Raw genomic sequence first — 23,150 nt, 5'->3', positions numbered from 1 at the left:
TCTTATGAGGAAAGGTTGAGGGAGCTAGGGCTGTTCTCTCTGGAGCGGAGGAGGCTGAGGGGAGACTTAATAGAGGTTTATAAAATGATGAAGGGGATAGATAGAGTGAACGTTCAAAGACTATTTCCTCGGGTGGATGGAGCTATTACAAGGGGGCATAACTATAGGGTTCATGGTGGGAGATATAGGAAGGATATCAGAGGTAGGTTCTTTACGCAGAGAGTGGTTGGGGTGTGGAATAGACTGCCTGCAGTGATAGTGGAGTCAGACACTTTAGGAACATTTAAGCGGTTATTGGATAGGCACATGGAGCACACCAGGATGATAGGGAGTGGGATAGCTTGATCTTGGTTTCAGATAAAACTCGGCACAACATCGTGGGCCGAAGGGCCTGTTCTGTGCTGTACTGTTCTATGTTCTATGTGCGGGGGAAGTTTTTCACGCAGAGAGTGGTGGGTACCTGGAACGCGCTGCCAGAGGAGGTGGTGGAAGCAGATACATTCGCAACATTTAAGAGGCATCTGGATGGGTCCATGAATAGGGAGGGAATGGAGCGATACGGGCCGGGTAAGGGCAGAAGGATTATTTTTAGTTTAGTTAGGACATCATGATCGGCACGGGTTTGGAGGGCCGGAGGGCCTGTTCCTGTGCTGTACTTCTCTTTGTTCTTTAGATGAGCCGATAATCTGAGGCAGGGGTAAAGATGGCTGCCACCCATATGAATAGCAAGAAGTCTCAATTCTTACTGTGCCCAGCCCAGTCCAACGCTGGCATTTCCATCACCTGTATGAATATCATATATCCGCCGTAAATATTCTTTGTGTCTTTTCTGTGGTTCACATGAGATTTATTTCAACATAATGGACAAATGTTCAGCATGACAATCCTTCATTTGAAGTTTATTTATTAATCCCAAGTCAGGCTTACATTAACACTGCAATGAAGTTACTGTGAAATTCCCCGAGTCGCCACACTCCTGTTTGGGTACACTGAGGGAGAATTTAGCACTGCCAATCCGTCTAACCAGCACATCTTTCGGACTGTGGGAGGAAACCGGAGCACCTGGAGGAAACCCATGCAGACACAGGGGAGAATGTGCAAACTCCACACAGACACAGTGACCCAAACCGGGAATCGAACCTGGGTCCCTGGCGCTGTGAGGCAGCAGTGCTAACCACTGTGCTACCGTGCCCCCCATGGGAGAATGTGGCATATGAGAGAATAGAGAAAGCATGCGAGTACTGGTAAAGATCTTGCCATCAGAATCTCAATCTGTGTCAAGTGAGGGAATAGATTGAATGACACAACGCAGAGTCAAGCTTCTCAGTAAAACTGTGACCCAATAAACATTTTCCCTCTGACAACAAAAGGACCCCATTGACAATGGCAAAGGGCTGATTGATTCCGAATTTGTCACAGGCCAACAGGTTTGTCCGGCCATCGCAGCAACCCACATAAAGGGAGGAGCAGGTTGCTACCAACCTTCTATTGGGCGCTATTGAGAGCATGAGGCTTGCCTGGCAGATGCCAGGTAAACTCATTGGAAAAATAGTGAGGGAACATCACTGCCCAGTAGAAAATTGACACAAATAACAGACATTACAGAACGCTCACTTCTGAAATACCGAGTGGAGTATTAGGTTTTTGTAAGTTTTGAGCACAGTATTGTTCAATTATTAATGGGCACCCTTTGGGACGATATCATTACAGAATGGATGCTGTAACTCTAAAGAGTGAAGCTTTCATGTTAAACTTTAACTCTTTCCCACCTGTTTTGATGGTGAAAGTGAGAGTACTTTTGTTGTCGCTGTTTGCAACATTGCCTGTGGTTGTCAATTTTAGAGATATCTTAAAAGTGACATTATATGTGAATAGTTTACAATGCTTGCATCAACTTCCTCCTTTCAGTTAGGCTTATGGTAATTGTCCTATTTATTGCTTCATTTCACAGGCTTTCACACTGTCATTTTACAGCTGTACTTGATCGGAAATTGCTTCTTGCAAAGCTTTTGCCCAAACAATGTGACTCTAATTGTTGTGGTCTGTGGTGAATTGGCGAGTTATTTGTGTGTTTGTAACTACTGGTAGGGGAGTGGGGCAGGTCTCTTAGTACAGGCAACAGTGTCTCTTCTTCCCAGGCAGCAGTTGGGAACTGTACTCAGGGACCCTGCTTCAGGGCACACTGCACTCAGTAGCATTGCTCCGGTATACTCGTACTCCAAGGGGTTGGTTCTAACTTTGTGCACTAGTAAAGTGGCTGATAGGACTCAGTTGCATCTTTCCCCAGTCTTCTGTTGGCTTCTGTTATCTGGTTTGGAAGTGAAGCCACTTGCCTCACGTATGGCTGGAAATATCATAGGGCAAATCTACAATAGCACTTGGCTTTAGCCAGTATAGAGTCAGAGAGTCATAGAGGTTTACAGCATGGAAACAGGCCCTTCAGCCCAACTTGTCCATGCCACCCTATTTTTAAGCCCTTGAAGCTAGTCCCAATTGCCCGCATTTGGCCCATATCCCTCTATACCCATCGTACCCATGTAACTGTCTAAATGCTTTTTAAAAGACAAAATTGTACCCGCCTCTACTACTACCTCTGGCAGTTTGTTCCAGACACTCACCACCCTCTGTGTGAAAAGATTGCCCCTCTAGTGCCCGGCTACCTCAGTCGGTATAGCATGAGACTCTTAATCTCAGGGTCGTGGGTTCGAGCCCCTCATTGGGCGCCATTATTTGCGGCTCGTTGGTCTCGGAGCATGATTCTCGCTTTGGGTATTGAAAACCACAAAATTGTGAGAGGTCACGGGTTCAAATCCCGGACGAGTCCTCATTTGACTCTTGAGCGGCACGGTGGCACAGTGGTTAGCACTGCTGCTTCACAGCTCCAGGCACCTGGGTTCGATTCCCGGCTTGGGTCACTGTCTGTGTGGAGTTTGCACATTCTCCCCGTGTCTGCGTGGGTTTCCTCCCACAGTCCAAAGATGTGCGGGTTAGGTTGATTGGCCATGCTAAAATTGCCCCTTAGTGTCCTGAGATACGTAGGGGTTAGCGGGTAAATATGTAGGGATATGGGGGGTAGGGCCTGGGTGGGATTGTGGTCGGGGCAGACTCGATGGGCCAAAATGGCCTCTTTCTGCACTGTAGGGTGATGCGCTTAACCATTTACCTTGATCTCCATTATGGACTTGGAGAATTGATGTGGCTGCGACTGGTCCAGGCAAATCGATGCCACTGTTGAATTAAAGAAGAATCCATCTTCGTCGCCGTCTGATGACGTCACGGATGAAGCTTCCTGCTCAGCTTGCCTTGATGCCAGTCTCAAAGATGGCGACTCCCGCACTTCCGGTGACCGCATCAAAGATGGCGATTCCCGCACTTCCAGTGACTGCATCAAAGATGGCGATTCGCGCGCAGCCGCCGCCTGCATCAAAGATGGCCGCGCCCTCGGAGCACACATGGCTCCACGAGTCTTCAGAAGCGGCTTTGCTCGGCAGACTTTAACAAAGTGGCCTAGCTTACCGCATCCGGAGCAAATCGCGTCCTTTGCCGGGCAGTGACGCCGAGGGTGCTTAGGGAGGCCACAAAAGTAACATTTGGGCCCTGCTGGAGCAGCCGTCGCAGTGGAGCCGTCGGTGGAACGGGATCCAAGGTAAGACCCGAGATTATGGGAGGCTGCTTCTAACGTTTCAGCCATCGTGGCCGTTTTCCGGAGGTCTAGGTCATCTTGTTCCAGCAGACGCTGCTGGATGTATGTAGACTCAATGCCCGCAACGTAGGTGTCGCGGATCAGATCCTCCGTGTTCTGAGCTGCTGAAACAGCCTTACAGTCGCATGCTCGGGCGAGGACTCGCAGGGCGCGCAGAAATTGGGCGCACGATTCTCCTGGCTGCTGTTTGCGGGTAGTTAGGAGGTGTCTGGCGTAAACCACGTTAGGGCTCTTTCGGAACTGCCCTTTTAGGAGTTCGATAGCGTCCGCGTAAGTAGCAGCATCCCGGAAGATTCCATAGACAGTTTCGCTTACCCGGGCGCGGAGCACGTGGAGTTTAGCAGCGTCGGTGTCGATGGCCGTAGCGGTGTCGACGAATGCTTCGAAGCAGTCCAACCAATGATCAAATTTATCAGAGGCTCCAACCTCTTGAGGGTCTAATGCTAACTTGTCAGGTTTTAGAAACTGCTCCATACTAGTAACTGTTGTGAATAAAATTGATGCGCTATCAATAAGGTGAAAGACTACCGATATGCCAATATAAGTGTAGGCTTTTATTCACAACAGAATCAGGAGCAGATCCCAACAAATAACCGACCTGGACTGAACAAGGGGGAGGAGACAGCCACCTTTATACTAGGTGCTGAGGGGAGGAACCAAACTGGAAGGGGATGTGTCCAGGTATGACAAACACACACAACGGTGGTCCATATAGGACAAAGGCACAACTGAGGTCCACCACATAGGGTTCCAAGATTCTCTGGACACTTTTGTATCTCTCTCCTCTCACCTTAAACCTATGCCCTCTAGTTTTAGACTCCCCTACCTTTGGGAAAAGATATTGACTATCTAGCTGATCTGTGCCCCTCATTATTTTATAGACCTCTATAAGATCACCCCTCAGCCTTCTACGCTCCAGAGAAAAAAGTCCCAGTCTATCCAACCTCTCCTTATAACTCAAACCATCAAGTCCCGGTAGCATCCTAGTAAATCTTTTCTGCACTCTTTCTAGTTTAATAATATCCTTTCTATAATAGGGTGACCAGAACTGTACACAGTATTCCAAGTGTGGCCTTACCAATGTCTTGTACAACTTCAACAAGATGTCCCAACTCCTGTATTCAATGTTCTGACCGATGAAACCAAGCATGCCGAATGCCTTCTTCACCACTCTGTCCACCTGTGACTCCACTTTCAAGGAGCTATGGACATGTACCCCTAGATCTCTTTTTTCAGTAACTCTTCCCAACGCCCTACCATTAACTGAGTAAGTCCTGCCCTGGTTCAATCTACCAAAATGCATCACCTCGCATTTATCTAACAGTATGGACTGTTTTGATTGGTCAGTTTGCATCCGTTGTTGGGTTTATTTGCTGGATGATGCCTGGCGCACGCGGATGTGTATAAGGTGCGTGGAAGACTTGCGTGCGTGCGTGTGATGCACATGAAGCCTGGTCGTGCGGGTGTAGTGGTATGGGTATGGCCACTGGACGAGTAATCCAAAGACCCAGGGTAATGCTGCAGGGACCCGGTTTCGAATCCCACCATGGCAGATGGTAAAATGTGAATTAAATCAAAATCTGTGATTAAAAGTCTAATGATGACCATAAATCGATTGTTGTAAAGATCCCATCTGGTTCACTAATGTCCTTTAGGGAAGGAAATCTGCCATCCTTACCTCGTCTGGCCTACATGTGGGGTGGGATTCTCTGGCCGCGCTCGCCCCAAAACCGGGAAATCCCGTCCGAGGTCAATGGACCTTTGGGTGGCACGGTAGCACAGTGGTTAGCACTGCTGCTTCACAGCTCCAGGGTCCCGGGTTCGATTCCCGGCTCGGGTCACTGTCTGTGTGGAGTTTGCACATTCTCCTCGTGTCTGCGTGGGTTTCCTCCGGGTGCTCCGGTTTCTTCCCACAGTCCAAAGATGTGCGGGTTAGGTTGATTGGCCAGGTTAAAAATTGCCCCTTAGAGTCCTGAGATGCGTAGGTTAGAGGGATTAGCGGGTAAATATGTGGGGGTAGGACCTGGGTGGGATTGTGGTCGGTGCAGACTCGATGGGCCGAATGGCCTCCTTCTGCACTGTAGGGTTTCTATGATTCTATGGTCCGCCTCTCCGCCCGCTGCGATTCCCATGGCGGGCAGGATGGGAAAATTTCCCCTTCAGAGAGCCAGGAGGTGAAGGGTAGAACTAGATCCCAGTCAGTATTGACCCCCCCCCCCCCCTCCGCCCACTATGATTCCCGTGGCTGAGGTGACGGAGAATTCCCCCGTAACTTCAGGTTGACAGCAATGTGGTTGACTCTTAAATGTCCTTTGAAATGGCCCAGCAAGCCAATCATGGGTGATCAGGACTGGGCAACAAATGCTGGCCCCACCAGCAATGCCCACATCTCATGAATGAATAAAAAAATGATGGAGGTTGGGGGTTGGTGGAGGATAAAAACTGCGTACGGTGATGAGGGCCCAATAGCAAAGTTGCCCTGGTTTGAGAGGCTGTTTCCATGGGGAATAGGGTGGGATGGAGATGGCATGGGAGGGATGGAAGGAATTGGGGTGGGGATGTCATGAGAGTGATGGTGGGGAAAGGAGGGAATGGCATGGTATGGTGGAGATGGGGTGGCACGGTGGCACAGTGGTGAGCACTGCTGCCTCACAGCTCCAGGGACCCGGGTTCAATTCCCGGCTTGGGTCAGAGTGGCACGGTAGCACAGTGGTTAGCACTGATGCCTCACAGCTCCAGGGACCTGGATTCGATTCCCGGCTTAGGTCACTGTCTGTGTGGAGTTTGCACGTTCTCCCCGTGTCTGCGTGGGTTTCCTCCGGGTGCTCCGGTTTCCTCCCACAGCCCAAAGATGTGCGGGTTAGGTGGATTGGCCATGATAAATTGCCCCTTAGTGTCAGGGGGACGAGCTCGGGTAAATGCATGGGGTTATGGGGATAGGGCCTGGGTGGGATTGTGGCCAGTGCAGACCCGATGGGCTGAATGGTCTCCTTCTGCACTGTAGGATTCTATGATTCAATGGAATGGAAGGGGTTGAGATGATGGAGTTAGTTAAATGTGGCAAAATGATGGGGAAAATTATTTGATACAACTTATTATTCAAAAGCTGTTCTTCATGCTAAAAAAAGATTCACTGGATTTGAATTAAAAAGATTTGACAAAAGCCGCCACATGAATGAAGAGAATATCCTGGCATTGATTCTGTAGAGGAAGAACAGTCTTCAGAGTTTCCACGCATTCTAACTCCAATGGGTATGCCACCGCACAAGCTTAGACTCAAGAAACAAAGAGTTATAATGTTGCTATGAAACTTGAATCCTAAATAAGGGCATTGCCATGGAACAAAATTGATAGTTAGAAAGTAGTTTTCTTCAATAGACTTTCTAACCCACAGACTGCAGTCAGTAAGGATAGGTAACGACACCTCCTCCACGATTATCCTCAACACCGGTGCCCCACAAGGCTGTGTCCTCAGCTCCCTACTATACTCCTTATACACCTACAACTGTGTGGCCAAATTCCCCTTCAATTCCATTTTCAAGTCTTTAGTGGGTCGGATCTCAAACAACGACGAGGCGGAGTACAGGAAAGAGACAGATAATCTGGTGAACTGGTGCGATGACAATCATCTCTCCCTCAATGTGACTAAAACGAAGGAGATAGTCATCGACTTCAGGAAGTGTAGTGGAGGACATGCCCCTGTCCACATCAACGGGGATGAAGTGGAAATGGTCGAAAGCTTCAAGTTTCCAGGTGTTCAGATCACCAACAACCTGTCCTGGTCCCTCCACGCCAGTGGTTCCCAAACTTTTTTCACTGGGCCGCACTTTGGGAATAAAAACTTGCTCGCGCCACACCAAATTTTTTATTGATACATTCAAAAACAAAAAAAAACAACTCTTAGCAGTGCTTGATTCATAACATAGAACACAACTACTTTATAAAATGATCATGGGACATCCAGAAAGTATAAAACAATGCTTGTTTAAACCATGTTTAAATGTTTCTTTGATTGTCCTTGAATCTTCCCGCCACACTTGCCATCCTCTCTCGCCGCACCAGTGTGGCGCGCTGCACCCTTTGGGAACCACTGCTCCACGCCAACGTTATACTTAAGAAAGCCCGCCAACGCCTTCACTTTCTCAGAAGACTAAGGAAATTCAGCATGTCCACTCTGACTCTCACCAATTTTTACAGATGCACCATAGAAAGCATTCTTTCCGGATGTATCACAGTTTGGTACGGCTCCTGCTCTGACCAAGACCGCAAGAAGCTACAAAGGGTTGTGAACGTAGCCCAGTCCATCACGCAAACCAGCCTCCCATCCATTGACTCCGTCTACACTTCCCGCTGCCTCGGAAAAGCAGCCAGCATAATCAAGGACCCCACACACCCCGGACATTCTCTCTTCCGTCGGGAAAAAGATACAAAAGTCTGAGATCACGTACCAACCGACTCAAGAACAGCTTCTTCCCTGCTGTCATCAGACTTTTGAATGGTCTGGTCACATATGATTCCCAGCTTGGGTCATTGTCTGTGTGGAGTTTGCACATTCTCCCCGTGTCTGCGTGGGTTTCCTCCGGGTGCTCCGGTTTCTTCCCACAGTCCAAAAGACGTGCTGGTTAGGTGCATTGGCCATGCTAAATTCTTCCTCAGTGTACCCGAACAGGAGTGTGGTGACTAGGGGATTATCACAGTAACTTCATTGCAGTGTTAATATAAGCCTACTTGTGACACTAATAAATAAACTTTTATTAAGCTGATCTTTCTCTACACCTTATCTGTAACAGCAATACTATATTCTGCACCCTCTCCTTTCCTTCTCCCCTATGTACTCTATGAACGGTATGTTTTGTCTGTATAGCGTGTAAGAAACAATACTTTTCACTGTATCCCAATACATGTGACAATAATAAATCAAATCAAATATTAAGCTGATCTTTCTCTACACCCTAGCTATGACTGTAACACTACATTCTGCACTCTCTCCTTTCCTTCTCTATGAACGGTATGCTTTGTCTGTATAGCGCGTAAGAAACAATACTTTTCACTGTATCCCAATACATGTGACAATAATAAATCAAATCAAATATTAAGCTGATCTTTCTCGACACCCTAGCTATGACTGTAACACTATATTCTGCACCCTCTCCTCTCCTTCTCCCCTATGTACTCTATGAACGGTATGTTTTGTCTGTATAGTGCGCAAGAAACAATACTTTTCACAGTATCCCAATACATGTGACAATAATAAATCGAATCTAATCTATAATAGATACTGAAATTATAGCTGAAATAATAATAGATACTGAAACTTAAAAGTGTTTATTCCTCAAATAAAATTGAGCTCATCAGATGTAAACCTGTCTTTTCAACTCAGGAGAAAATGTTCCCAATTTATGTATCATATTTCAGATTATAAGCAAGTCACAAGGACAGGCTCATGACAACATTTGTGTTTACATTCCTTGGCCTGTTTTAACACATGGACAGTTTGATAAAGCTTTATTCAGAGTGAGAAGTTTTGATTCGGTTAAACTCTGGTGAAGGAATAACTAGAAATTCTGTACTGCTGCAATAAAGATACTCATTGTTGTAAGGCCCAAATTTTTTGGATGATGGGATCTTCTTTACTGCCACACAAAGAGTCAGTGGGAACGTACCCCCGCAGTGTCTCTGACTGAGCCTCAGCCACTTCACGTTGGAATGAGCGTCACTTGGCTGCAGGCACGATTCCGCCCCTCACTCGGGAGGAAGTCCCGCCTTCGAGAGCCATCAACCAATCAGGGCAGGATCGGGGTGTCGGCCTGGGGAGTGGTTGGGGGAAAGGCGGTCCAGCAATCACTGGACCTTAATGGCGGGTTTCTGGAGTCAGAAGGGGGCGTCCCCCCATCTTCCCACCCTAGATCTAAGCCTGCGCATTTTTGGGCTTATCCCAAGCGGGGCAAATTCTCTTGCCGACTGACAAATTGAGGCTGGGCTGGACCATTTAACAGCCTCAAATTGGAACAAGGGTGAATGTCCATCTGAGGCTTTGCCCACCCCTGTGTAAAATCGTTATCAGGTCAGGGCGAGCGGGAACGCAGAGTGAATCCTGTTCCTTCAATGTCATACTTCACACCCCTCCCCCCGCCCAAAATCCCGGGGGAGCGCGAAATTCAGGCGCAAGTGTCTTGTGGGTTTCTGCTAATTAAAATAGAATTTATTGCACAAAACCAGGTCATTCGTCCTTGTCGTCCGTGACAGTGTTTATGTTCCACAAGAACAGTCTCCTTTTATCCTTCTTTATCTGACCCTGTTAGCATAGCTTTCTATTCCTTTCTCCCGCCTGTACTGATCTAGGTCCCCCTTTTATTTGCTGACTGTGGGAGTGAGTTCCACACTCCAACCACTCTCTGGGGAAAGATGTTATTCCTGAATTTCCATTTGGATTTATTATTGGCTCGCTTATACTCAATGCCCTTAGATTTGCCAGGACCGGTGATTGGTTGGGGCCTTTGATTTTTTTAAAGTCTGTCATAGAATAGAATCATAGAATCCCTACAGTGCAGAAGGAGGCCATTCGGCCCATCGGGTCTGCACAATCCTACCCAGGCCCTATTCCTGTAACACCACATATTTACCCAGTTAATCCCCGACACTAGGGGCAATTTAGCATGGCCAATCCACGTAACCTACACATCCTTGGAAACTAAGGGGCAATTTAGCATGGCCAATCCCCCTAACCTACACATCTTTGGACCCTAAGGGGCAATTTAGCATGGCCAATCCCCCTAACCTACACATCTTTGGACCCTCAGGGGCAATTTAGCATGGCCAATCCCCCTAACCTACACATCTTTGGACACTAAGGGGCAATTTAGCATGGCCAATCCACGTAACCTACACATCCTTGGACACTAAGGGGCAATTTAGCATGGCCAATCCCCCTAACCTACACATCTTTGGACACTAAGGAGGAATTTAGCATGGCCAATCCCCCTAACCTACACATCTTTGAACACTAAGGGGCAATTTATCATGGCCAATCCACAGAACCCGCACATCTTTGGCGTGTGGGAGGAAACCGGAGCACCCGGAGGAAACCCACGCAGTCACGAGGAGAACATGTGGACTCCACACAGACAGTGACCCAAGGCCGGAATTGAACCCGGGACCCTGGCGCTGTGAGGCAGCAGTGCTAACCCACTGTGCCACCGTGCCTGCCCTTAATCACTTCAGGCAGTAGTTTATTTTTAATTCTTTCAGAGGATGTAGGCAGCTCTTACTACTTTTGAGAAGTTGGCGGTGAACCGCTTTCTTGAATTCAACTGAGTGGTTTGTTGGACTATTTCAAAGAACAGCTAAGAGTCAACCGCATTGCTGTGGGTTTCGAGTCATAGATAAGTCAGACCAGTGACAAATTATTCTTTCATGGGATGTGGGCATCACTGGCTCGGCCAGCATTTATTGCCTATCCCTAATTGGGCAATAATTGAGAAGGTGGTGGTGTATTATAGGCCACCTTCTTGAATTGCTGCAGTCCATGTGACATTGGCGCTGGAAAATTCTGGCCTCGATCTTTATATTCTCTGTCATAACTCAGGAGGCCTGACTGGAAAGGAACACTATTTGTCAAACACAAAATAAAGCCACTACTCCGTGGCATACATACACGACTCCCAACTTTCTTTTATTTTAAGGCGACTTATTATCTAAATGGGGAGAGACTTCTCGTGCTCCGGTGCAAAGGGATCTGGGTGTCCTCGTTCATGAGTCACAGAAATCTAGCATGCAGGTACAGCAGATAATAAAGAAAGTGAATGGAATGATGGCATTTATAGCTAAAGGAATAGAATATAAAGATAAGGAAGTATTGTTGCAACTATACAAAATGTGGAGATGCCGGCATTGGACCGAGGTGAACATAAGAACATAAGAGCAGGAGTAGGCCATCTAGCCCCTCGAGCCTGCCCCGCCATTCAATAAGATCATGGCTGATCTGAAGCGAATCAGTTCCACTTACCCGCCTGATCCCCATAACCCCTTGGGGTAAGCACAGTAAGAAGTCTCACAACACCAGGTTAAAGTCCAACAGGTGAGTGATTTGATTTGATTTATTATTGTCACATGTATTGGGATACAGTGAAAAGTATTGTTTCTTGCGCGCTATACAGACAAAGCATACCGTTCATAGAGAAGGAAAGGAGAGGGTGCAGAATGTAGTGTTACAGTCATAGCTAGGGTGTAGAAAAGGATCAACTTAATATTTGATTTGATTAATTATTGTCACGTATTCACATACAGTGAAAAATATTGTTTCTTGCGCGCTATATGGACAAAGCATACCATTCATAGAGAAGGAAAGGAGAGAGTGCAGAATGTAGTGTTACAGTCATAGCTAGGGTGTAGAGAAAGATCAACTTAATGCAAGGTAGGCCCATTCAATAGTCTGACAGCAGCAGGGAAGAAGCTGTTCTTGAGTCGGTTGGTACGTGACCTCAGACTTTTGTATCTTTTTCCCGAAGGAAGAAGGTGGAAGAAAGAATGTCCGGGGTGCGTGGGGTCCTTAATTATGCTGGCTGCTTTGCCAAGGCAGCGGGAAGTGTAGACAGAGTCAATGGATGGGAGGCTGGTTTGCGTGATGGATTGGGCTACATTCACAACCTTTTGTAGTTCCTTGCGGTCTTGGGCAGAGCAGGAGCCATACCAAGCTGTGATACAACCAGAAAGAATGCTTTCTATGGTGCATCTGTAAAAATTGGTGAGAGTCGTAGCTGACATGCCAAATTTCCTTAGTCTTCTGGGAAAGTCCATGCGTTGGTGGGCTTTCTTAACTATAGGGTCGGCATGGGGATCCAGGACAGGTTGTTGGTGATCTGGACACCTAAAAAATGATGACACCCCAGGGTGATGAAGGAGCAGCACTCCGAAAGCTTGTGATACCAAATAAACCTGTTGGACTTTAACCTGGTGTTGTGAGACTTCTCACTGTGCAGCTATACAAGGCATTGGTGAGGCCGTACCTGGAGTATTGTGCACAGTTTTGGTCCCCTTATTTGGGAAAGATGTAGTGGGATTGGAGGCAGCTCAGAGGAGGTTCACTGGATGGATTCCAGAGATGAGGGGCTTGTCGTATGAAGAGAGATTGAACAGTTTAGGCCGACACTCTCTGGAATTTAGAAGAATGAGGGGAGATCAAATTGAGGTATACAAGATGATAAAAGGTGTGGATAAAGTAGACGTGGAGCGGATGCTTCCTCTTGTGGGACATTCTAGGACGAGAGGTCTTAGGATAAGGGGCAGCAAATTTAAAACAGAGTTGGGGAGAAACTACTTCTCCCAAAGGGTTGTGAATCTGTGGAATTCGCTGCCCCAAAGTGCGGTGGATGCTGGGACAGTGAGTACATTTAAGGAGGAGTTAGACAGATTTTTAATTGGGAATGGGTTGAAGGCAGGAAAATGGGGATGGGGAGCATATCAGCCATGGCGGAGTGGACTCGATGGGCCGAATGGTCTAATTCTGCTCCTATATCTAATGAAGTTATATCTTACGAACTTAAACAAATTATCCAAATGCATTACAATTTACAATCCAAATGCATTATAATTTCAGTCCATTTTATCAACCTCTTCAGACTAGATGCTCCTGAAACATGGTTAAGTCGTGACAGGCGGGGAGAATTGACCCATTTCCTTATCTGTGAAGGTGAGGAGGTGGCCAGTTCCTCATTAACTGTCACCTGTATTAAGCAAAGTGCCACAGTCACTCTCGACACTAAACCATGGCAGCCCCATTAACATGGGAGATAGCCGGCACCAGCCTCTTTAGCACAAAGGTTAATAACTTGAATGTTTTTACACAACGATAAATAATTAAAACAGCAAGCTGGGATAATCACAATGTCAACAGCAAATATACCAATGGCAATCATTACGATTTACTAATATGCATTGCTATTTCGACGCCTTAATACAGCAGCTAGCAACCTCCCTTCCAATGGAAATGAAGCCCAATGGAAGTTAAGGCATCTGCCACCTTCTGGGGTGTCACCCTCCAGGTGTCACCTTCTAGGACACACGAGTCCCGACCAGAACAACTGCTTTCACACAAGTCCCAACTTTCTTTTTATTTAAACAATTCATCCAAATACATTACAATCCAAATACATTCTAAATTACAACCCAAGTACATTCTAAATTACAATCCAAATACATTCTAAATTACAATCCAAATATATTCAAAATTACAACCCAACTACATTCTAAATTACAACCCAAGTACATTCTAAATTACAATTCAAATACATTCTAAATTACAATTCAAATACATTCTAAATTACAATCCAAATACATTCTAAATTACAATTCAAATACATTCTAAATTACAATCCAAATATATTCAAAATTACAATCCAAATACATTCTAAATTACAATCTAAATATATTCTAAATTACAATCTAAATATATTCTAAATTACAATCCAAATAAATTCTAAATTGCAATCCAAATACATTCTAAACTACAATGCAAATATGTTATAATGACACAATGATAAATTATTAAAATAACGAGCTGATATCATTACAATGTCAACAGCAAATATACCTTCCTGAATACAGCAGCAAACAACCTGCCTTCCAATGAAAATGTCGTCTATTGTAAATTAAGTTATTTGTCACCCTTTGGGGTTGCGTCTTCCGGGGTTTTGCCTTCCAGGGTTTTGTTTTCCGGGATTACGCCTTCCGCGATTACACCTTCCGGGATTACGCCGTCCGGGATTACATCTTCCGGAATTACGTCTTCCGGGAGTACGGCTTCTGGGATTACACCTTCCGGGATTTTGCTTTATGGGATTATGCCTTCCAGAGTTTCGCCATCCAGGATTTTGCCTTCCTGGGTTTTGCCACCCGGGGCTTTACCAACTTCACCAACTACGATTCCTATGGCAGGCAAGACAAGAAAATTTCTCCCTCAGAGAGCCAGGCAGACTAGATCCCAGTCAGTTCCACTGACAAGCTTTCAGCTACAACACACATTGCATGTCTTCCATTTCCATTTCCAATCCAATCACCGCCATTTCAGCCTGCTCCTCTATGCAGGAGTACGGGTGAATCCCATCTTTAAACAAACAAATCGCTTTTAGTTCCTTCTTTGCAACCACATGCAGATGGGGAGCGGTCAACTCCAGCCCCAATCTTAGGAGCATTCAGCTCCATTCTGGAACCTGTAATACCCACAACCTGAACACAATTAAGTAACCAATTCATTCATAATTAACACCACATCCGCCATGATCTCACGGAGGGGCAAAATGGCCAACTGCTGTTGCTCTGTGTAGTCTCACAACAGCAGGTTAAAATCCAACAGGTTTATTTGGTAGCACGAACTTTCGGAGCGCTGCTCCTTCCTCAGATGAGGGGATGAAGGGGCAGCGCTCCGAAAGCTCGTGATTCCAAAGAAACCTGTTGGACTTTAACCTGGTGTTTTGAGACTACTTACTGTGCCTACCCAAATCCAATGCCGGCATCTCCACATCGTTGCTATGTGTAGCAGCCCCTCTTGCTCTGTTGCTACAGCTGCAAAGACTCTGTAAGTTTTGTATCACAGTGGGGAAGGGGTGGAGGTTGAATTGGGGAACAGACTTCCTCTTGAGGTTGCTATCCTTTTCCCTCTGGGTTGCTGCCACCCTACACGGTCTGGTGAAGACGGGGCTGGAGAGAGTGATGTGAGTGTGCTGGACTGGTATTTAAATATGGTGCCGGAACTTTCAAACCCGTCAGCTGAGGGCAGGCAGACAAATCACCCGCTGACCCACCACGGGCAGCATGGTGGCACAGCGGGTTAGCACTGCTGCCTCACAGCGCCAGGAACCCGGGTTCAATTCCGGCCTCGGGTCACTGTCTGTGGGGAGTTTGCACATTCTCCCCGTGTCTGCGTGGGTTTCCTCCAGGTGCTCCAGTTCCCTGCTACCCTCCAAAGATGTACGAGTTAGGTGGATTGGCCATGCTAAATTGTCCCTTAGTGTCCCAAGATGTGTAGGTTAGGCGGATTGGCCATGCTAAATTGCCCCTTAGTGCCCAAAGATGTGCAGGTTAGGTGTATTGGCCATGCTAAATTGCCCCTTAGTGTCCAAAGATGTGTAGGTTAGGTGGATTGGCCATGCTAAATTGCCCCTTAGTGTCCAAAGATGTGTGGGTTAGGTGGATTGGCCATGCTAAATTGCCCCTTAGTGTCCAAAGATGTGTAGGTTAGGTAGATTGGCCATGCTAAATTGCCCCTTAGTGTCCAAAGATGTGCAGGTTAGGTGGATTGGCCATGCTAAATTGCCCCTTAGTGTCCAAAGATGTGTGGGTTAGGTGGATTGGCCATGCTAAATTACCCCTTAGTGTCCAAAGATGAGTAGGTTAGGTAGATTGGCCATGCTAAATTGCCCCTTAGTGTCCAAAGATCTGCAGGTTAGGTGGATTGGCCATGCTAAATTGCCCCTTAGTGTCCAAAGATGTGCAGGTTAGGTGGATTGGCCATGCTAAATTGCCCCTTAGTGTCCAAAGATGTGCAGGTTAGGTGGATTGGCCATGCTAAATTGTCCCTTAGTGTCCAAAGATGTGCGGGTTAGGTGGATTGGCCATGCTAAATTGCCCCTTAGTGTCCAAAGATGTGCGGGTTAGGTGGATTGGCCATGCTAAATTGCCCCTTGGTGTCAGGGCGATTAGAAGGGTAAACATGTGGAGTTACGGGGATAGGGCCGAGGTGGGATTGTGGTCGGTGCAGACTCGATGAGCCGACTGGCCTCCTTCTGCACTGTAGGGATTCTATGATTCTATGAATTTTGGAGGGGAACTCGCCTGTGCATAATTAATAAGGTTCTAAGTGCAGAATCTGACGCGGGAACCCCCCATTCTGGCTGGTGGGACAGGCGCTGCCAAAACCACCGTCACCTCCCTGAGTCTCCAAATGTAGAATTCCACTCTCTGGCCGGAACTTTACTACCCCGCCCGCCACGGGAATCGGTGAGGGGCGGACCATGGAAAGGTCCGTTGACCTCGGGTGGGATGTTATGTCGAGTGAGGCTGTGAAATCTAACCATCTGTTCTCATTGCCTGAGGGTGGCTAATTATGAAATTGAAAATATTCCATTCCCCAGTACGCATCTGGATGAACACAAAGAGTGGATTGAAATTAGAAACTGATACATTGAACATTGAAGGCATTCCCTGTTTTTAAAGGGATTGTGGTGAACCATCGTTGGTTCCCACTGGATAGTACTGAGCCAGGGTCTGGCCAGTACTACAAGGATGTACATATGTTACTGTTGGGTTGTGCTATTGTTGCTGTTGGGGTTAGGGTGGGGTTGTTACACCTTTGTACTGTAGTGTTGTGGTACATCCCAGTCGGGCTCCGCCTCTTGGGAGAGGTATAAGAGTCCCTGCTCTGGCCGGGACCCCTTCAGTCTGGGATAGTGTACATAAGTTCTGGTAGCTTCGTTAACAGTAAATAAAAGCCTTTCATTTACTGAGCTTCAGGCCTCGTGTCTGAATAGCGCATCAATTTTATTTACTGTCGTTAAACTCTCGTCGAGAAAAAAAAAAGAGAGAGAGTATGGAGCAAATTCTGAAGCCGGAACGCCTTACGCTAGATCCACGTGCGGTGGGCGCTTCTAACACCTTCGACCACTGGCTGAAGTGTTTCGAAGACTACCTGGCAGCCTCCGCAGCGGTCACCACAGATGATGACAGACTCCGGGTCCTCCATGCGAGGGTAAGCGACACTGTCTACCTCGCGATCCGTGCGGCCACCGATTATCCTAAGGCCCTCGAGCTTCTAAAGAAGCGCTATACCAAACCACCTAATGAGATACACGCTCGTTACCTCCTAGCCACTCGACGACGGCAGTCTGGCGAAACGATGGAGGATTATGTGAACGAGCTCTTACAGCTAGCCAGGGGCTGTGACTGCAAAGCTGTGTCAGCTGAGCAGAGCATGAACGACCTCGCCCGAGATGCGTTTGTGGCCGGGGTCGGATCGTCGTACATTCAACTTAAACTGTTGGAGAAGGGTAACCTTAATCTTACCCAGGCCATCGAGTTAGCAGAGATGCTCGAGTCGGCCTCCAAGAGCTTAGTATTATATCCGGAGGACCATGTGGAGACAACGTGGCAGGAGCAGTCGCAAATCCCTCCTCGTCCCTCGGGTTCGAAATGCTGTGTAATGGCGTGCTCCCATTCGGGCCAGACGACGGCAGCAGCCCCGGGCGGCCCACGGTGCTATTTCTGTGGAGGAGCGAAGCATACTCGGCAAAAGTGTCCCGCTAAAGCTGTGTTGTGCACCGCATGCGGTAAAAAAGGGCATTATTCAAAAGTGTGCCGATCTAAACCCAGGAACGGCAGTGCGGCCTGCGATTCTTCAGAGCTCGGGTCTTCGTCGTCGAAGTCGTCGCGGGGTTCGTCCACGTGCGAGACCAGGACGACGCCATTACGGTCGACGGAGTCGGAGGAGTATGACCACCAGGGGTCGCTGAGTTTGGCACCCTCACCCACGTGCGACTCATGGGGGCAGCCATGTTGGTCGACACTGACCACGAACGACCAGCAGGGGTCCTCCTCATCGATTTCAGCTGCCTGCAGTGGCGCTCATGAACAAACGGTGGCGTCGATCATCCTGGACCAGGCCAAGCCTCATAGACTTGACAAATCTATGATGAATATCCAGGTAAATAACCACGTCATTTATTGTCTGTTTGACAGTGGGAGCACTGAGAGCTTTATCCACCCAGACACTGTGAAGCGGTGTGGACTCCAGATTCAACCTGCCAAACAGACAATCTCTATGGCATCAAGGTCCCGGTCTGTTGCCGTGCTAGGGAGTTGTGTGGTAACCTTGAAGGTGCAAGGCACAGTTTACGAGCGTTTCAAGCTCCTCGTGTTGCCGTATCTTTGCGCGCCAATACTTCTCAGACTAAACTTCATGGTCCACTTGAGGAGTGTAATCCTACAGTACGGTGGGCCACTCCCTTCACTGGCAGTGGGAAAACAGCAGCAGCCTCCAAATTGCCCAACGCGCCCCGCCTGCAGCCTCTCGACACTGAAGATCACCACACCCTCCTTGTTCCAGAATCTTGTGCCAGGCTGCAAGCCCATCGCGACTAAAAGTTGGCGTTACAGCACTGAGGATCGGATCTTCATTAGATCTGAGGTTCAGCGGCTCCTCAAAGAAAGGATCATAGAACCCAGTGCTAGTCCGTGGAGAGCGCAGGTCGTGGTGGTCAAGAGCGGGAACAAACCCCGGATGGTCATTGACTACAGTCAGACCATTAACTGATATACGCAGCTGGATGCGTATCCTCTCCCGCGCATATCTGATATGGTCAATCAGATTGCGCAGTACCGGGTGTTCTCCACCATAGACCTCAAGTCTGCCTACCACCAACTCCCCATTCACCCAGAGGACCGACAATACACGGCTTTTGAGGCGGATGGTCGCTTGTATCACTTTCTCAGGGTTCCCTTTGGTGTCACCAATGGGGTCTCGGTCTTCCAGCGTGCTATGGACCGAATGGTGGACCAGAACGGGCTGCGGGCTACCTTCCCGTACCTGGATAATGTCACCATCTGCGGCCATGACCAGCAGGACTACGACACAAACCTCCTGAACTTCTTACGCACTGCATCTCGCCTGAACTTGACCTTCAACAGGGAGAAGTGTGTGTTTCGTATGCGCCGATTCGCCATCCTCGGATACGTGGTGGAAAACGGGGTCATTGGCCCTGATCCAGACCGTATGCGCCCCCTTTCTGAACTTCCCTTGCCTGCCAGTGCAAAAGCACTGAGAAGATGCTTAGGCTTCTTCTCTTTTTATGCACAGTGGGTTCCCAACTACGCGGACAAAGCCCGTCCGCTCATTAAGTCCACGACTTTTCCCCTAACACCAGAGGCCCGATTGGCCTTCGATAAATTGAAAGCTGACATCGCGAAAGCTACGATGCACGCTGTAGACGAGTCCATCCCCTTTCAGGTGGAGAGCGATGCATCTGATTTCGCCCTGGCCGCCACACTTAACCAGGCGGGCAGGCCCGTCGCATTTTTTTCCCGCACCCTCCAAGGCCCCGAAATCCGGCATTCAGCGGTGGAAAAGGAGGCCCAGGCTATTGTGGAGGCCGTCAGGCACTGGCGCCATTACTTGGCGGGAAAACGGTTCACCCTGATCACGGACCAGCGGTCCGTGGCGTTCATGTTTAACAACACGCAGAGGGGCAAGATCAAGAATGACAAGATCTTGCGGTGGAGAATTGAACTCTCCACCTATAACTATGACATCATGTATCGTCCAGGGAAACTCAATGAGCCCTCGGATGCCCTCTCGCGTGGAACATTCGCTAGTATACAGGAGATCCGTTTGCACGCCCTCCATAATGACCTGTGCCATCCTGGGGTCACTCGGCTCTACCACTTTATAAAAGCCCGCAATCTGCCCTACTCGGTGGAGGACGTCAGGTCAGTAACAAGGAGCTGCCGGGTTTGCGCAGAATGCAAGCCGCACTTTTACCGACCTGACCGGGCACATTTAGTCAAGGCCACTCGTCCCTTCGAGAGACTGAGTGTCGATTTTAAGGGCCCCCTTCCCTCAACAGATCGGAATGTGTACTTCCTCAATATCATTGATGAGTACTCTCGGTTCCCTTTTTTTGTTCCCTGCTCTGATACATCCGCTGCCACGGTTATCAAGGCATTCCGTGATCTCTTTACCCTGTTCGGGTACCCCGGCTACATCCATAGCGACAGGGGCTCGTCGTTCATGAGCGATGACTTGAGGCAATTCCTGCTCTCATACGGGATTGCCTCTAGTCGAACCACGAGCTACAACCCTAGGGGTAATGGACAGGTGGAACGCGAGAATGCTACAGTCTGGAAGGCTGTCTTACTGGCGCTGAAGTCAAAAGGTCTTCCAGTCTCCCATTGGCAAGAGGTGCTCCCTGATGCGCTCCATTCTATTCGCTCCCTCCTGTGCACGGCAACCAATGCTACTCCCCACGAGAGGATGTTCTCATTCCCTCGGAAGTCTTCCTCGGGGACCTCATTACCGTCTTGGTTGACGTACTCAGGACCCGTCCTCCTGCGGCGACATGTAAGGGCCCGCAAGTTCGACCCGTTGGTCGAACAGGTCCATCGCCTCCACGCCAACCCTCAGTATGCCTATGTGGCATACCCTGACGGGCGAGAGGACACGGTCTTGATCCGAGACCTGGCACCAGCAGGGGACGTAGCAACCCCTGTCGCTCCCATACCCCCTGTAACAAACCCTTTATCTCTTGTTTCTTCCCCGGACACGGCGCGGGCAGCATCGGGACCATTGCTTAACCATTTTACTCCTATGTACAGCTTGCCTGAGCCCAGAAGATGGTCGCCACCGCAGGGCGTGTCAGGATCCCCTGGACTACCGTCACCTCAGGGTCAACCGGCCTGTGAGTCCGTGGAAGAACAGCTGGACGCCGTTTTGGGGAGAACGCCACCGCAAGTGCCTACTCCGGTGTCACCGCCGGTATTGAGGAGGTCACAATGACGGTGCGGTCCCCCTGACCATCTGAACTTATAGACTGCTGACACTTTATTCTGTTTTTGTACCCCGCCGGCCTTTGTTCTCAACGGAGGGGTGAATGTGCTGAACCATCGTTGGTTCCCACTGGATAGTACTGAGCCAGGGGCTGGCCAGTACTACAAGGATGTACATATGTTACTGTTGGATTGTACTATTGTTGCTGTTGGGGTTAGGGTGGGGTTCTTACACCTTTGTACTGTAGTGTTGTGGCACATCCCAGTCGGGCTCCGCCTCCTGGGAGAGGTATAAAGGTCCCTGCTCTGGCCGGGACCCCTTCAGTCTGGGATAGTGTATATAAGTTCTGGTAGCTTCATTAATAGTAAATAAAAGCCTTTCATTTACTGAGCTTCAAGCCTCGTGTCTGGATAGTGCATCAGGGATCCATCCCACATTTTCTGATGGATGCGAGTTAGCTGGTTGGCTGCCACTGGGAGATGGTCCAGTGGGTTGTGAGCTCAGGGGCATCTGGCCGAGATAAAGATACAGATGAGTTGTCCGGCAATGTTCGCATTCATCTCGAGAGGATTTATTAAACTAGAAAGAGTGCAGAAAAGATTTACGAGGATGCTACCAGGACTTGATGGATTGAGTTATAAGGAGAGGCTGGATAGACTGGGACTTTTTTCTCTGGAGCGTAGAAGGCTGAGGGGTGATGTTATAGAGGTCTATAAAATAATGAGGGGCACAGATCAGCTAGATAGTCAACATCTTTTCCCAAAGGTAGGGGAGTCCAAAACTAGAGGGCATAGGTTTAAGGTGAGAGGGGAGAGATACAAAAGTGTCCAGAGGGGCAATTTTTTCACACAGAGGGTGGTGAGTGTCTGGAACAAGCTGCCAGAGGTAGTAGTTGAGGCGGGTACAATTTTGTCTTTTAAAAAGCATTTAGATAGTTACATGGGTACGATGGGTATAGAGGGATCTGGGCCAAATGCGGACAATTTTGTCTTTTAAAAAGCATTTAGACAGTTACATGGGTAAGATGAGTGTAGAGGGATATGGACAAAATGCGGGCAATTGGGACGAGCTTAGGCGTTTTTAAAAAAGAAAGGGCGGCATGGACAAGTTGGGCCGAAGGGCCTGTTTACATGCTGTAAACCTCTATGACTCTATGACTAGAATCCAAGAGCAGGGATGTACTTCTGAGGCTGTGTAAGGTTCTGGTCAGACCCCATTTGGTGCATTGTGAGCAGTTTTGGGCCCCATATCTAAGGAAGGATGTGCTGGCCTTGGAAAGGGTCCAGAGGAGGTTCACAAGAATAATCCCTGGAATGAAGGGTTTGTCGTAAGAGGAACGGTTGAGGACTCTGGGTCTGTACTCGTTGGCGTTTAGAAGGATGAGGGGGGATCTTATTGAAACTTACAGGATACTGCGAGGCCTGGATAGAGTGGACGTGGAGAGGATGTTTCCACTGGTAGGAAAAACTAGAACCAGAGGGCACAAGCTCAGGCTAAAGGGACAATCCTTTAAAACAGAGATGAGGAGGAATTTCTTCAGCCAGAGAGTGGTGAATCTGTGGAACTCTTTGCCGCAGAGGAGGCCGGGTCATTGAGTGTCTTTAAGACAGAGGTAGATAGGTTCTTGATTAATAAGGAGATCAGGGGTTATGGGGAAAAGGCAGGAGAATGGGGATGAGAAAAATATCAGCCATGATTGAATGGCGGGGCAGACTCAATGGGCCGAGTGGCCTAATTCTGCTCCTATTTTTAAAATTCATTTGTGGGACACGTGCACCGCTGGCTGGGCCAGCATTTATTGCCCATCCCTAGTTGCCTGAGGGCAGTTGAGAGTCAACCACATTGCTGTGGCTCTGGAGTCACATGTAGGCCAGACCGGGTGAGGACGGCAGATTTCCTTCCCCGAAGAACATTAGT

General features: G+C 48.3%; 1 protein-coding gene and 1 non-coding gene across 3 annotated transcripts in view; both read left to right on the top strand.

The window, feature by feature from the left end:
- LOC144481903 (acid-sensing ion channel 1-like) overlaps positions 1-23,150 on the top strand; it is a 1,161,333-nt gene that overhangs the window by 295,637 nt on the left and 842,546 nt on the right. The gene's annotated exons all lie outside the window — the stretch shown is intronic.
- trnak-cuu (transfer RNA lysine (anticodon CUU)) lies at positions 2,651-2,723 on the top strand. The gene has a single exon. It is a non-coding gene; the product is annotated as a tRNA-Lys (tRNA).

This window comes from Mustelus asterias, chromosome X (assembly GCF_964213995.1).
Source record: "Mustelus asterias chromosome X, sMusAst1.hap1.1, whole genome shotgun sequence".
NCBI lineage: Eukaryota > Metazoa > Chordata > Chondrichthyes > Carcharhiniformes > Triakidae > Mustelus > Mustelus asterias.
Note: the sequence above shows the minus strand (reverse complement) of the source record. Positions and strands in the feature narration are given on the sequence as shown.